The 13,982-nt window shown below is 53.1% G+C and overlaps 1 long non-coding RNA gene across 8 annotated transcripts in view; it reads right to left on the bottom strand.

Annotated features, from left to right (window-relative positions):
- LOC309637113 overlaps nt 1-11,545 on the bottom strand; it is a 332,604-nt gene extending 321,059 nt beyond the window's left edge. For all 8 annotated transcript variants that reach the window (XR_014250407.1, XR_014250408.1, XR_014250409.1 and 5 more), the window contains exon 1: nt 7,104-11,545. This is a non-coding gene — a long non-coding RNA (uncharacterized lncRNA). The remainder of the gene's footprint in view (nt 1-7,103) is intronic.
- Between the last annotated feature and the right edge of the window lie 2,437 nt (nt 11,546-13,982).

Raw genomic sequence — 13,982 nt, 5'->3', positions numbered from 1 at the left:
GAGGCAGCTACCTCCCCACCAGAGAGGTCTTTCATCCATCTACACCTTCACGATCCCCCGGCGGGGGGTGGTTAGAGCTTCCTCTCTAATCCCCTCTCTTTCGTCCTCCTCTGTCTTTGTCATAATAATTTAAAAAAATGAATTAGCTTGCATCATCCCAGGCCTCCCTCAGGGCCTCTGGAGGTCTGCCCAGCCCCTGCCCTCACCCATCCTCTGTCCCGCAGGCCCTCGTGGGGCATCTTCCCCCGCTGCCCCTCAGACTGTCACGGGGCGCCTGACTCACCGTCACCCAGGTCTGCGTTCTGCCACTTCCACTGAGGTCAGCTCCCTCCCCTGTCAGCTCCAGGCTGGCATTCATCCTCCACTTTTACCTACTCACTAAGCAAAGACTAGAGTAAACAGACCAAGAGGCTGTGGAGCTCATCATGTGAAAATACTGAAACCCCTCACTACCGACACCCTGCTCTTCCCCCTCGCCCACCTCCCCAAGACCCAGCAACCAAAGGGTTAACTTCTGGCACAGCTCAGGGGCCTCCAGGACCCTGCCCAGCACCTGGCCCCGCACCCATCTGGTTAGTAAGGGCTGATGCCACACGGTTGTTAAATATTGTGATTCCCACCTTGGATGGAGCAGCTGTAGCTTCATCCTGTGGGAATTACGCGAGAGTTTCTCTGTGCAAGAATCACCACTGGCCTCCTTCCTCCCTCCCCCCCTCTCCTCCTTCCTCCTCTCCCCACTCCTTCATTCCTTTCCTCCTTCCTTCCTTCTACTCCTTCCTTCCTCCCTGTTTGAGGTCTAAGTTCTCCCCCCAAGCACGCCCTCCTGGCCCTCAGCTCTGACACAGATCTGCGAGGCCACCCACCACTGCTTACAGCCCCCCTCTCACTCTCCCTCCCAGGGCCACCCTGGCAGTGGCTGGCATCTCCCAGATCCCAAGGGCCAGGAAATATGGGGACCAGGCTCCAAGAGTGCCAGCCCCTCCCCGTCTCCATTTCTCCCTAATGGCCAGTGATAGCCCATCCCGTTCTCTGCTCCTCTGGCCCTCTCCCCAACCCGCCCCACTGCCCTGTCCACAGAGGGCAGGCCCAGGGCTGGAGACCACTGGGGCATGTGGAAGGGGAGAAGAGAGGGGGGCCATGCCCCTGCCAGTGCAGCCTGAAGCTACAGAGCAATTAACTTGGCATTTTCAAACAAGGGCAGAGGAAGCGGGAGCCACAGGACTGAGTCAGCACATAAGAGAGGCTGGCTCAGCTCGTTAGCAGGACAGGGCTGAGCCAACAAGAAACAAGGTCAGGGAAGAGGGAGTGGGAGCCCCCAAATGGAGATGGGGCGGGGGGCAAGTGAGGAAGGGGGCTGCCGGCCCCTCCCCATCCCCTACCCAGCAGCCAGCCTGCATAGGTCCTGGCTGCCAAGGCCATGGGACCAGCCCTCAGCTCTTTTTCCCCCAGGCAGCTCCTGCCCACCCTCCACAAGTCAGCAAACATTCTCCATGTATTGTAAGTGCTCCATGACTTGGAGTAAAGGTGACAAGACACTCCCCTCCCTCCTGCCCTAAAACATACAATAGAGTTGGCCTCCCAGATGACATCACCAAGGGCCTGGGGCCTAGGAGCAGCACAGGGCTAAAGACAATGTTTGGGGGGTGGCGGCCAATCTGGTCACCTGGGAGACTTCATGGAGGAGGTGGACTTTTTAGTAGCTACATTTAAAATAAGGTCGGCACACCCAGTCTTTTTCCAAAAAGGAAAAAAAGCCTCTGAATCCAGCCATCTGCTGAGGGCTTTGCCAGGTGCCAGGGGCACTACTCACATCACCTATGATCCTTACATCCTCCTGCAAGATTCCTCTCACCTAGGAAGAAGCAGAGGCCAGGGCTTACGTGACTCGCCCAAGCTCATACAGAAAAGGGCAGAGCTGAGATTTGTAGGTGGATTCATCCACTCCAGCGGCTGTGTTCTTTCTGACACAGTGCTTAAGCAGGTAGGACTCTGCTAAACTGAGAACAGGGGAAGGTATTGGAGCAAAGGCCCAGATGGAAGAGTGAATAAAGTGAGTTCTAGCAACTAGGCTGTCGGCCAGGTTGGAAGAGGGGCTGAGCATGCGTGATGGTTAATTTCATACATCAACTTGATGGGGCTAAGGGATGCCCAGATGGCAAAACATTGTTTCCGGTGTGTCTATTAGGGGTCTCCGGAAGAGATTAGTGTTTGAATCAGTAGACTAAGTAAAGAAGATCGCCCCCACCAATGTGGGTGGGCCTGAACAGAACAAAGAGGTAGAGGAAGGGTGAATTTGCTCTCCTCTTGAGCTGGGACATCCACCAGTGCTCCTGGTTCTAGGGCCTTCAGACTCAGACTGGGATTTACACCGTCAGCTTCCTAGTTCTCTGACCTCCTGACTTGGACTGAATTATAGCACTGGCCCTCCTGGTTCTCCAGCTTGCGTACGGCAGATCGTGGGACTTCTTGGCCTCTATAACTGCATGAGCCAATAAATATAATAAATAAATAGACAAATCTCCATATTCTATTGGTCTGTTTCTCTGGAGAACCCTGACTCATATAGCATCTCCAGGACGGGGTGTTGCTCTCAGGGTTACTGACAATGCCCTGTGGATGTGCCACAACTTGGGGGGATCTCCTAAGCCACTCAGCAAAGCATCCTTGTAGACAGGAACCAAGAATTTACCAGAACACCACACTGGACCATATCGTCATAACTGCCAATTCTACTCGCCTTGATTAATCTTGATCCTTGAGAGAGGGGCTATTTCCAAGGGGCTGTGTGTGGTTCTTTCTGGTCCTGATGCTACTGCTATTTTCGGGGCAAGGTAAGTTTAGGGGGAAGGCTCAGGGGCCATAGGCTGGGGGGAAGGCCAGTGATGGTCAAGAACTGGGTAAAATCTGGAGTCAGCCAGGCACAGCCACGTCAGCCATGAGATGCAGGGTCCCAGACAGATGGAGCAGGAGCAGGGAGGAGAGGGATCTGCGGCTCTCCTGGCCGGAATTTCCCATCAGCATCAAGCTAGGAAACCCCCTCCCTCCAGGCCTTCCAGTGGGGCTGGGCCACCTGCAATACCACTCCCCCCTAGTCTCATGATGTGACCTGTCCCCACACCCCCATCTCTTCTGATCTAAACATGGACAGATTTTTCCCTTTTCTTCATAGTCTTCCCAGGTGAAGTTAGAACATTCTGAAAAAGACTGACTAGAAAGCACAAGGCAGATAAATACAAAATCATGCAATGGACAAATGCCCCCAAAACACATTTGTTGAATGATAAAAGTATTCCACGGGATTTCACCAGAGTAAGTCCCTACGCTACGCTACTGCTGTATCCCTGGTGCCTAGAATCGTGCTCGGAACAACGTGGATGATTAGATGATTAGCGCACCTTCGCTGAGTGAATGAGTGCATGAAGGGATGAGCGGGCCAAGTGAACATCCTGCCTGATGCTAAGCATGGCTCTCCCCTTCACCCAAGCTTGTTTTTCTCACTCTCAGCTCCACACAGCACTGACCTGATGACCACCCCGCTGCCCTCCACCTGACTGACAAACAAGCCTCACCAAGAACCCACCTGCCTTCCTGCCAGACTCCTCCCTCCGCCACTTCCACTCTGCACTGCAGCCCTCTCACCCCAGTGACCACACCGCACATGCCACCATCTACTGTGGACTGAGCAGTAACTGGCATTTGCTGAGCCCTCTACATGACTCATCTCATCTGATCTTCATGTGCTGTGCACAGGTACTAAAGGCACCCAGTTTGGAGATGAAGAAACTGAGGATTACAGAAGCCCAAGGTCAAACAGCAAGTAAATATAAGAGCCAGGACTCAGATCCTTAACTGTTTCCAAATCCCATGCTCTCTGCCGCTAAGAGTAGTGACGGTGGACCCCTGACACCACCAGGCTACCTCCTCATATCTTCACCAATCATCAAATTCAAGAATATCAGTGACACTGAATTTGCCCCAAAGACATTCGTTCAGTAAATACTGAGCACCTACCACGTGTTCAGTGGATACATAAATGATAGGCATCAGACTCCCTCCCTAGGAGTTGTCGTGGTCCGTGAGGTGGACACCACTTGCCTGGGGTGAGTGGTCCCTGAATGGGGACCTCCCATCTCCAACGCTGGATTCTCAGCAGCAAACAGTCAGGAGAAAACCCTCTTACTTGGTTTTCCTGGCCCCCACCTCCCGCGGCCTGCAGTTCCCAGCTTGCTCACAAAGCTCATCTGCCCAACAGGTGCTGTGCACCCAGAACAATCAAACACGAGTGACCTTGCTTCTGCAGGGGGCACTCCAATAAGTCACCATTCAGGCAACCCCCAGGGAGAAGGTGTTCTGGAGCCCTGACGCTATACTCTTGCAACATCAAAAACACTTTACTCACTTCAACAACGAAAGATACCATCTTCACCAAGACAAAGCAGCATGGTTTCCTGAAAACGATGCCCAGCAAGTGAGGGTCAGAGATGAGCGAGTCATTCCCCCCCTGGAAGGGGCAAACTGTCCTACATGGAAAGTTCCTGTGTGGTTACCGGTCCACTCCTCACTTTGGGGACAAGGACACCTCAGACCCGTCAGAGAAGCCTGGAGACTTGTCCCTCCACCGAAGAGATGGAGCCAGGATGTGGACCCAGCTTCTCTGGTCCCTAATCCAGGCCTCCTTCCCTTATCACCACGCACTCAAAGTTACAGGGAACAGGCCAGTGTGGGTGCTGGGCAGGGCAGTGTGAGGCCAACCTGATGGCTGTCCAAGACATCCTGGCCGGTGCTGTCCTGTCCCTGGGAACTTTCTAGAGAGTGTTGCTGCCACACACACCCATCCCGGCAGCTGGCTTGCATGAGGCTTGTCTGGATATGTATGGGGTGTGGAGGCCTCACGCGCCCAGGGGCCAAAGGCTTTCATCTGAGGGAGGGGTCTTTTCTCACAGCCGGGCCAATGCAGAGGCCCAGGGGTGAGGGCGCCCAGATTGTCTCCAGGGGCCCACAGTCTTGAGCATCAGGGTCCTGGGGACCAAGTGGTCACCTGCACCCAGGACAGGGGGACTGCCAATAGCATTTGACCTTCCCTCTCCCTCTCCCCTACCGCTTCCCCCAGCTGGGCCAGTTGTCTTCCTCTCCAGCCCAATCAGGGGAGTTTCTCATTGTAAATACCACGCCACAGCCACCCTCCAAGTTCTGGCACTCCAGCCGCACAGGTCTGAGCTTTTCTCCAAGTACCTCTCCCCCTTGATAGCACTGAGCCTCCCCTTCCTCATCTCCTCCTTCCCTGTCTCAGCCACTTGAAATCTGGCCCATCATTTAAGACCCAATTCAAAACTCAGCTCCTCCACTGCCGTCTCTCTCCCAGCTCTGTCCCCCCAGAGCCTCTGCCGTCATCATCATCATCATCGAGCCCCTTCCAGTGCGCTCACCTCACTCCATCATGTGCTCCCGTGACATCTGTACATGATTTTGTTTCCTAGCACAGTGCCCCACACAAAGAAAGCTCAAAACTAATTTTTACTTGAAAAAGTCCAATGCATTCATCATTATGTTACAGACAAGGAAACTGCAGCAGGGAGAAGTTGAGAGACTTCCTCGAGGTCACATACCGGCCGGTCAGTGCTAGAGGCAGCTCGAGAACCCATCCATAAAAGCGTGATTCCCACCCTGTCCTCCTCCCCTGACCCCATGCTGCCTCTTACCACCTACTCGAATCAAGCCAGGGCCACAAGCTCAGCATGGATGATTTGTTATTGCAGGCATCACACATACAGAAGAGTATAAATATGTATGTGTTGCGAAAAGAGTAACAATCACCTGAGTCTCCACTACCTGGGTTAAGACATACAATGTTATTAGTGCCTTAGAAGCCCCCATTTCCCCAGCCCCCTCTCCTGTGACCCTCCCCATTAACCACTGGAGTTAACCACTATCCTAACTCTCCTATTAATCATCCCCTAGCTTTGCGTTATGGCTGTGCCACTTTTATGCGTCTCCCTAACAATGTATTGCCCTTTGCTTACACAGCTAGGTTTGTGCTTGCTACTCAGTTTTTCAAAACTAAACAGGATCTGTGATCTCTTCAATGCTTAACACTGTTATGTTCAAGTTCTCCCAATGCAGTGAACCCTGAGCAGATGCCTATTATAAAGTCAGGCCACAAAAGCATGTACAGAGTTCTCCTATCAGATAGCACCAGCTCTCTCCTAAAAGAGAGAGCTTTATTTTAGGCACTGAATTAATGGTATACAAACGACATGCATAGTAATGTGGAATTTTTTTTTTTCAGGAAAGGATTTTGTATGTGTGTGAAAAAGTCAACTGCTCAGGCCCTTGTCTTACAGGGCTGTTTTGATCCCAGTTGTCTGACAGCAGGGACCTGTCCTTGTGTTTGGAGGCAGAAAAGAGGCTCCAAGAGGATGTGAAGAGAAGCTGGTTCAGAGGGTCCCCCAGACCCCTCCTTGCTTCCTCCCAGCCAGCCCTCACCACGGTGGCTTTGGCCCACAGCTGCCCTAGCCCAGGGACCTGGTGGCAGACAGAAACAGATCTACTTTGGTTTCCATGGCAACTGCACGCATTGGGAGACCAACAGAGTGAGCCACAGCCAGCGAGGCAGCTGGTTTGAAGGGTGTTGATCTCTCTGTGGACCAGCAAGGCAGAACCACAAGGGACCAAGCCAGGAGGAGCCACAGGAGCTGGGCATATGGAGTCTGCAGGAACCTGTCTGCAGAGCTACACATGAGCAGTGCACATGTGTCCCCTCACCCACGACCCTCTCTCGCCCACCCACTCAGGCAGAGGCACGTGCTGAGAAATGCACATCCACACTCCATTGTGAACACAGAGACCCATGCTCCCAAACTCAGACACCTGTTCACACCAAATACACCCAAGGTTTTACACCTTGCCCCATTTTCACACTCAAAAACACAGACCCCTGCATACAAATGCACATTCATCCATAATATATAATCTGTACCCTTAGAAAGATTCACAGTCACCCCAATACACATTCTCTGTACACACCCACATGCACAGATGGTGCACACACTCACCTTAGACACACAGACCCACATTTACAGGGAGAAACGCACGTCCACACTCACCTGTGTGCTGGCGGGGACACTCCCAGCACATACACATGGATTGAGATCAGAGCCTCTGGATGCTAAGACTCAGAAGCTGAGAAGCCCCAACGGCAACAACTCGGAAATGAGATGTGGTTCAGGGCTGCAGCTGCATCACAAAATCCCAGAAACAACTCTCCTGGCTTGCTGCCTCATGAACGGTGTGCCCCATAGAGGAAGGCCTTTAATCTTCTCTGTTTACTCAGAGTAATTCTTTTTTGTGTCCTCCATAAACACCAAAAGGACAGAAATCCAACAGGACAGAAATCCAACTATCCTCATGTCATGCAGACTTGAAATAAAAATTTTGATGACAGCCTCAGAGATGCACGTTCCTCTTTAAGACACCTGTGTGTGTCTGACTCTATGAAGAGGCATGTCCCATCCTGGTTCACCGCCTTCTGGTCCCAAAAGGCAAGGAAAAGAGGCCTGCTGGTTCCGCTCCTAGGAAAAAGGGACAAATTCACAGCACGTGGAGTATCCTGCTAAGCCAGGGGTTAGCTCCTGACCTAGCAGGGAAACCTGACAACCACTGGCTCCATCCACCGAGGCCCTTGAGAGCCAGGGGTCACAGAAGCACTTGGCGGGGGAACATTTTGTTGAGAATTTCTTGAAGCACATTTGAATATTTGTGACATTTATTTCAATATTGTCCTAATGATCATTTAATTAATATGGAGAAATGGAAAGATTATGTACATGTGTATATATTCCTATTGCAATAATAATAATAGCTAATACTCACAGGCACAAAAAGGTCACTAAATGTTAAGCTATTGAAGGGCTTCCCTGGTGGCACAGTGGTTAAGAATCCGCCTGCCAATGAAGGGGACACGGGTTCGAGCCCTGGTCCGGGAAGATCCCACATGCCGCGGAGCAACTAAGCGCGTGTGCCACAACTACTGAGCCTGTGTTCTAGAGCCTGCACGCCACAGCTACTGAAGCCCGCGCACCTAGAGTACGTGCTCTGCAACAAGAGAGCCACTGCAACGAGAAGCCCGCGCGCCACAAGGAAGAGTAGCCCCCACTCACCGCAACTAGAGAGAAAGCCCGCGCACAGCAACGAAGATCCAATGCAGCTAAAAATAAATAAATAAATTTTTTTTAAAAAATGGTAAGCTATTGTTATTACTGTGATTTTAAGTTGATAATGAAAATCATCTATAACTTAAAAATTGGGGGTTGTTGAGATGAACCTCCTTATTTCATAGGCTTTTAAACACTTTTCAGTTTTAGCAGCAGCAGGATTAGCACTGTGTGGTACTTTACAAACAGCTTCACATACACCGTCTCCTTTGTGTCCCTGAGCATCTTCTGTTGGCCAGGCATCAACCTGGGGTTGGGGGGTGTCATAGATTAATAAGACCCAGGCCCAGGCCTTGAGGAGCCCACAATCCAGCAGGTAAGGGGCGGGGGAGCCACACTGGAACTGTGTACCATGCAGCCTCGTGTCATCACAAAGGCCAGTGCAAAGGGCAGGAAGCATAGGGAAAGGAATCATTTGTAGATGGGGAAGAATCAGGAAGGGGTGGAGAATCAAAGAGAGCTGCAGGGAGGAGGTCACACTTGAGCTGGGCCTGAACTCACCAGTAGGTTTAGACAAGCCAAGTTCCTGGCTGGAAAGGAGCATTGAGGTCCCGAGCACAGCTGTAGAACAGTGGGTGGTCAACCTGGGCAGCTAGACCCACGGGTCCAGGAGGGTACAGGGAAGAATGGAGCCACAAAGGTAGACTGAGGCCAGATTCAGAAAGGCCTTGCACGGCAAGCCAAGGAGTCTGGCCCAGCAAATCATCAGGTGTGAACCGGCCAGACCTGTGGTCCAGAGAAACACCTCGGGTACCTGGGTGTCTGACACTGGGTTGTGGGGTATGACTGGGAACCTCGGGGCCAAACCGGAGGGTTAAAATTGCACCCTCCCATTAACAGAGCCAGAGCGCAGGTCGGCACCCCCGGCAGCCAGCTCACCCAGCTCCGCGCCTGACTCACACAAGGCTCTCCATAAATGTTTGCTGAACCGCACGGCGCCGCGGGTCACGCGAGAAAATGGAATTAAGAGTCGAGTGACCTGGAGGGCTGGTTCAGGCCCACTATTGACTGGCTCCGGGAGTCTGGACCGGCGACTTAACCTCTGGTTCTCGGTTTCCACGCTGGTAAAGCGAATCCGATAATGCCCTGACCTCCCTGGCTTAGCTGCTCTGAGGCTCACACGCGGGAACCGGCTGAAGACGCTGGAGGGCGCAGAGCCCCGGCCCTGGCGGGGGACCACGCGGGCCGCTGCTGCCTCCCCAGGACCATATGCGGGGAGAGCTGTCTCAGCCGTCAACAATTACCTGCCCCCCAAACTCACACCTGCGCTGCATTTCCGCTTAGGCAGATGGCGCGATTTGGCCGCGCGCCAGCGCGTAGGCCCCGCCCCGGACGCTCGCGCACGCGCCCTGCAACCAGCGGGACGCCGCTGGGAGGTGGCTTTGCGGACCCGGCGCGCACCCGGAAAGGACCTGGCTCAGCCAGAGGGCGGGGTGCCTACGGCGCCCCTTCCCTTGCTGGAACAGCGCCCCTTTCCCAAGGCCAAGGCAGCAGCAAGGCCAGCTTCTCCCCTATTCTCACACCGCCTCTGAAAGGTGAACAGGGAAGGAAGTTTGCAGAGTTTCCCATGTGGAGAAACTGAGGCTCAGAGAGATTAGGAGACTTTCAGCTGGACACACAGATATTAAAAGATGGAGCCAGATGGAAACCCAAGTCTGCCGAACTCCAAGCGCACAGTTCTTTCGTTGGTTGGCACTGCCCCGGCTCCTCAGACCTCTTTGGCCAATATCTAGTGGGGACAGGAATTCTTCCTGCACCCAAAGCTGGCTTTGCCTCCATCCAGCGCATACCTGAAGATTAGTGGGGATCTAAGCCAAGCGTAAATCAGTAGAATTAAATGATGAAATACACACAAAGAACTCCTTAAAAAATATATATATATGTATATATATATCTATTGGTATAGCATCACCACCAAGGGCTCATCCAGCCTTAACCGGCACACCTCCCAGAATCCTGAGCTCATCGTTTCCTCTTTGCCCAACGCTGGTGTTCAGAAAGTTCTTGCTTCTCTTTAGCTGAAATCCATCAGTCTCCTTAAGGATCCAGTTGTCCCTCTTGGGGCCACATGGAACAAATCAAATCTCCCTTTCTCTTCACAATCCAGCCTACATTAGGAGGCCGCCTTCTCTCTTCCAGACTCAGCGGCCCCCAGTTCCTTCAACCATTCCTTAGAAGTCATGCTTGTGAGTTCCTTTCTCAGCCTCCAGACACACTCTTGTCTGGTCCTATCCTTCAGAGCTCAGCACAAACATGTGTTCTCGCCATGTGTCAGACACCGTGCTATAAGTGCCTTCCCTGAGTCATCTCATTTACTCCTGACGACAACCCCAGGAGGTGGATGCCATCATTATCCCTGTTTTGCAGATGAGGAAACTGGGAAGTGAAGGAACTTGCCAACAGTTACAGAGCAATTGACGGAGCAGTCTCTGCTGCCCTCTGCTGTCATTGCAGCTCCAGCAGAACAAGAGCACTGGGCTTGGGGTTGGGTGAGCTTTGCTTCCCACTCTCCCACTTATTATTGTGTGACCCGGGCAAGCCATGCGTCTGGTTCTCCTGGTCTGTAAAATGGGGGTCGTTATAATGTCCACCTGCTAGGCTTTTTGGAGGTTAAAACACATTCTGAGATGTGACCATAGGCCTGATACTCCCCACTATCTCCCCCTCCCCCTCCAGGAGTCCTGTGTGAGGATTCTCAGGGACTACAGCAAGTGACCAGATTCATGTCACATCCTATGGTGCTGGGGCTCTCTCCAGGAGGGAGCCAGGTTCAAATCTCCAGGTCCCCCACCCGGCCTGAAGTCACTCTCTAAAATGATTTGTCAAGTAACAAGAAAAAATATATTACCAATTTAAGAGTGTGATTTGCCTGGAACTTTTTAATCCTTGGGCCGTTGTTGAATAGATTAAAGTGTCTGCTTTGATCCATGCATTTAGATGGAAACATAAATATAGCCATCACTTATTCTCTCAGCCGCCAGGATGGGTGTCACGTTGCATCACGCCGGCTTCCCACCCAGCCAGGGTAATGCATGAGAATGACCTTTTTGCCATTCAAATCCCTCTTGACTTTTCTGCTCTGGCCGGAGCCCGAGCTGCCGCTGCTGCCTAATGTGATCACAGCTCACGCTGGGAAACAGTCACTCGGGGGAAAGGGTGGAGCAGGGGACTCCCGATGCCGAGAACTTCCCCCAGCTCGGCAGAGCCCAGCAAGAATAAATCTCCGGAGAAATAGATTTTGAAGAGGAATTTGGTACATAGATCTTCTGTCAGCGGAGCAGACTCCGGCTCAGCCGTTTTTCAGGCTCGCTGCTTATCCAGAAATACATCTATTTTTACATGGATCTCTGGCGAGATTCCCTCTTCCCTCGTGGGGTGGGAAGCTGCGCTGGGAGCCGGGCACGGGGTGGGGGGTGGGGTAGGGGGGGCGGGGCCTCGGGGCCGGGCAGGCCCAGGGTCTGGCTCCAGGACGCTGCGGCTCGGGAAGAGAGAAGAGGTGCCGAGCCCTGGGCCTTCCGAGGCCATCCGCCCGCATCCTGCCCCGGCCCTTCTCGGGACACGGCCCGGCCTCCCAGAGTCTCCATCACGGCTCCTGCCCCCCTGCGCCCTCTCCGCCCAGCCAAAGCCCCGGCCACCTCCATGACCCCCTCAACCCTGAAGTCCGCTGAGGACTGAGCTGTGGACACCCCCCCAGGCTCACAAGTCTGCGCAGACGCGCGCGGACAGGCACACAACGAGGACCCCCATCGGCCGCCCACTGAGATGGACTGCGCCCGCCCTTCGCTGCCGGTTTATTCCGGGCCTGCCTGTTGGCACCGGCCATCGCGAACAGTGGGAGCCGGCTCTGGGCAGCCCCGCGGACCAGCGGGTGGAATGGCTGGCGAGGGCTCTGAGCGGTGCGCTGTGGCAGGCAGTTAGGCCTCAAACAATGGCCCGTGAAACGTCAGAAGTAGCGGGGAGGCTGGGATTGGCAGGGGCCTTGGACATGTGGAGGGCCCTGGGGTTGACCACGCGCTGATGGAGCCAAGAGCCGGGGGGACAGTGCTCTCCTGATCCCATAGGACCCTTTGGCAGGAGAGACACCGTATGCCTCCTTTCCCCAAACCCCCTTGAATAAGTTAACTCCTTTCACCCCAGGAGCTTTTGTGCTGTGGAGACCCAGGCCCCCCCAGGATAATCAGGGGAGAGGAGACAGTTCCAAAACTAGGAATGACCCCACTGTGGCTGTATCTGCTGCCCTACTTGGCCCTGTCCTCTGCCTCCTCCCCACAGTCCAGGCCTCTGCTCCCAAATTCTGTTCTAAGAAGCCCACTGTCCTACCCAAAGGTCCTGCCTCTCCCCTCTGCAGGTCCTGGCTCTGGACTTCAGCCCCTGCTGCTTTGGGGACCTTGTTCCTGAATCATACCCCTCCCTCTCCTTCCAGCAGTGCCAGTCTCTTCCTCTGCTCTGTTTTCAGTCGGCCCCGGCCTTGCCCCATCCCTGCCCACATGCTGACACGCAGTGCCTGTGGACCCTACTGAGGCTGGTGTGTGTCCCCACTCTCTCCCTCCACACCACTTAGTCTCACTCAGAAATACCTGTCCCCCACAGAGAACAGACTTGTGGTTGCAAAGGGGGAGGGGGGGAGGGAGGGATGAATTGGGAGTTTGGGATTAGCAGATGCAAACTAGTATATATAGAATGGATAAACAACAGGGTCCTACTGTATAGCACAGAGAACTATATTCAGTGTCCTGTGATAAACCATAATGGCAAAGAATATGAAAAAGAATGTATTCGATATATATGTATAACTGAATTACTTTGCTGTACAGTAGAAATTAACACAACATTGGAAATAAACTATACTTCAATAAAATAAATTTTTTTAAAAAAAAGAAAAGAAATACCTGTCCCCATCACCCACAGCCATCCCATCACCGACTCCTGGCCTTTGTCCCACTCTCCTGCCAGACCTCTGCCCTTCCTAACCCCGAGCACCAGCGCTGCCTGGCCTCACAGATGGGACCTCTCCTAGCTTGCTTCCTTCCCTTCCAGCTGCCCAGCTGTGCCTGCTCTTTCACTCTCTCTAGCTCTTCTTCCTCCGCCTCCCATCTCTTCTTTGGTGGTCCCCCAGTGTTCTAGCCCAATTTCCTTTCTACCCTGTCTCCCTTGGACACAACGATGATCTACCCCTGCATCCCCCCAAGCCTTCAATCATTGCTTTCATGTGACTAGGTCACAAATGAGTATCGCCTGGTCTGACATTTCTGATGAGTGTTCCCACCTGCTCATAGGACAGTTCCAGGTTGGCAGATGCTGTCACCCCTAAGTCACCCTGCCTGAAACAAATGCATCACCTGCCCTCCATGACCAGGACCTCCACCTAGAGTGACTGACGAGTTACCATCTTTCTCCTGTTTCCTAAGCTGGATCCAAGGATAATTCCTCCTTTCCCCTTCACTCCCTCCCGCCCACCCACACGCATGCAGCCAATCATGGAGCAGCCTCTAGTGTCACCCGCCCAGCCTTTCCATTCTCATTACACCCAGGTTCTAGCCCTCATTTCCATTCACCAGGACTATTTCAGGAACCACCTAATCTGTCTTGCCCCGTGGGGTAGGTAGAATAATGCCTCTCTCAAAAAATGTCCATGCCCTGGTCCCTGGAACCTGGGAATATGTTACATTACATGACAAAAGGGACTTTGCAGATGCTTAAAATTAGGGTTTTGGACCTTAAAATAGAGATTATCCTGGATTACCTGGGTGAGCCCCATCTAGTCATATGATC

The sequence above is a fragment of the Balaenoptera physalus genome, assembly GCF_965194825.1.
Source record: "Balaenoptera physalus genome assembly, chromosome: 10".
Classification (NCBI taxonomy): domain Eukaryota; kingdom Metazoa; phylum Chordata; class Mammalia; order Artiodactyla; family Balaenopteridae; genus Balaenoptera; species Balaenoptera physalus.
Note: the sequence above shows the minus strand (reverse complement) of the source record. Positions and strands in the feature narration are given on the sequence as shown.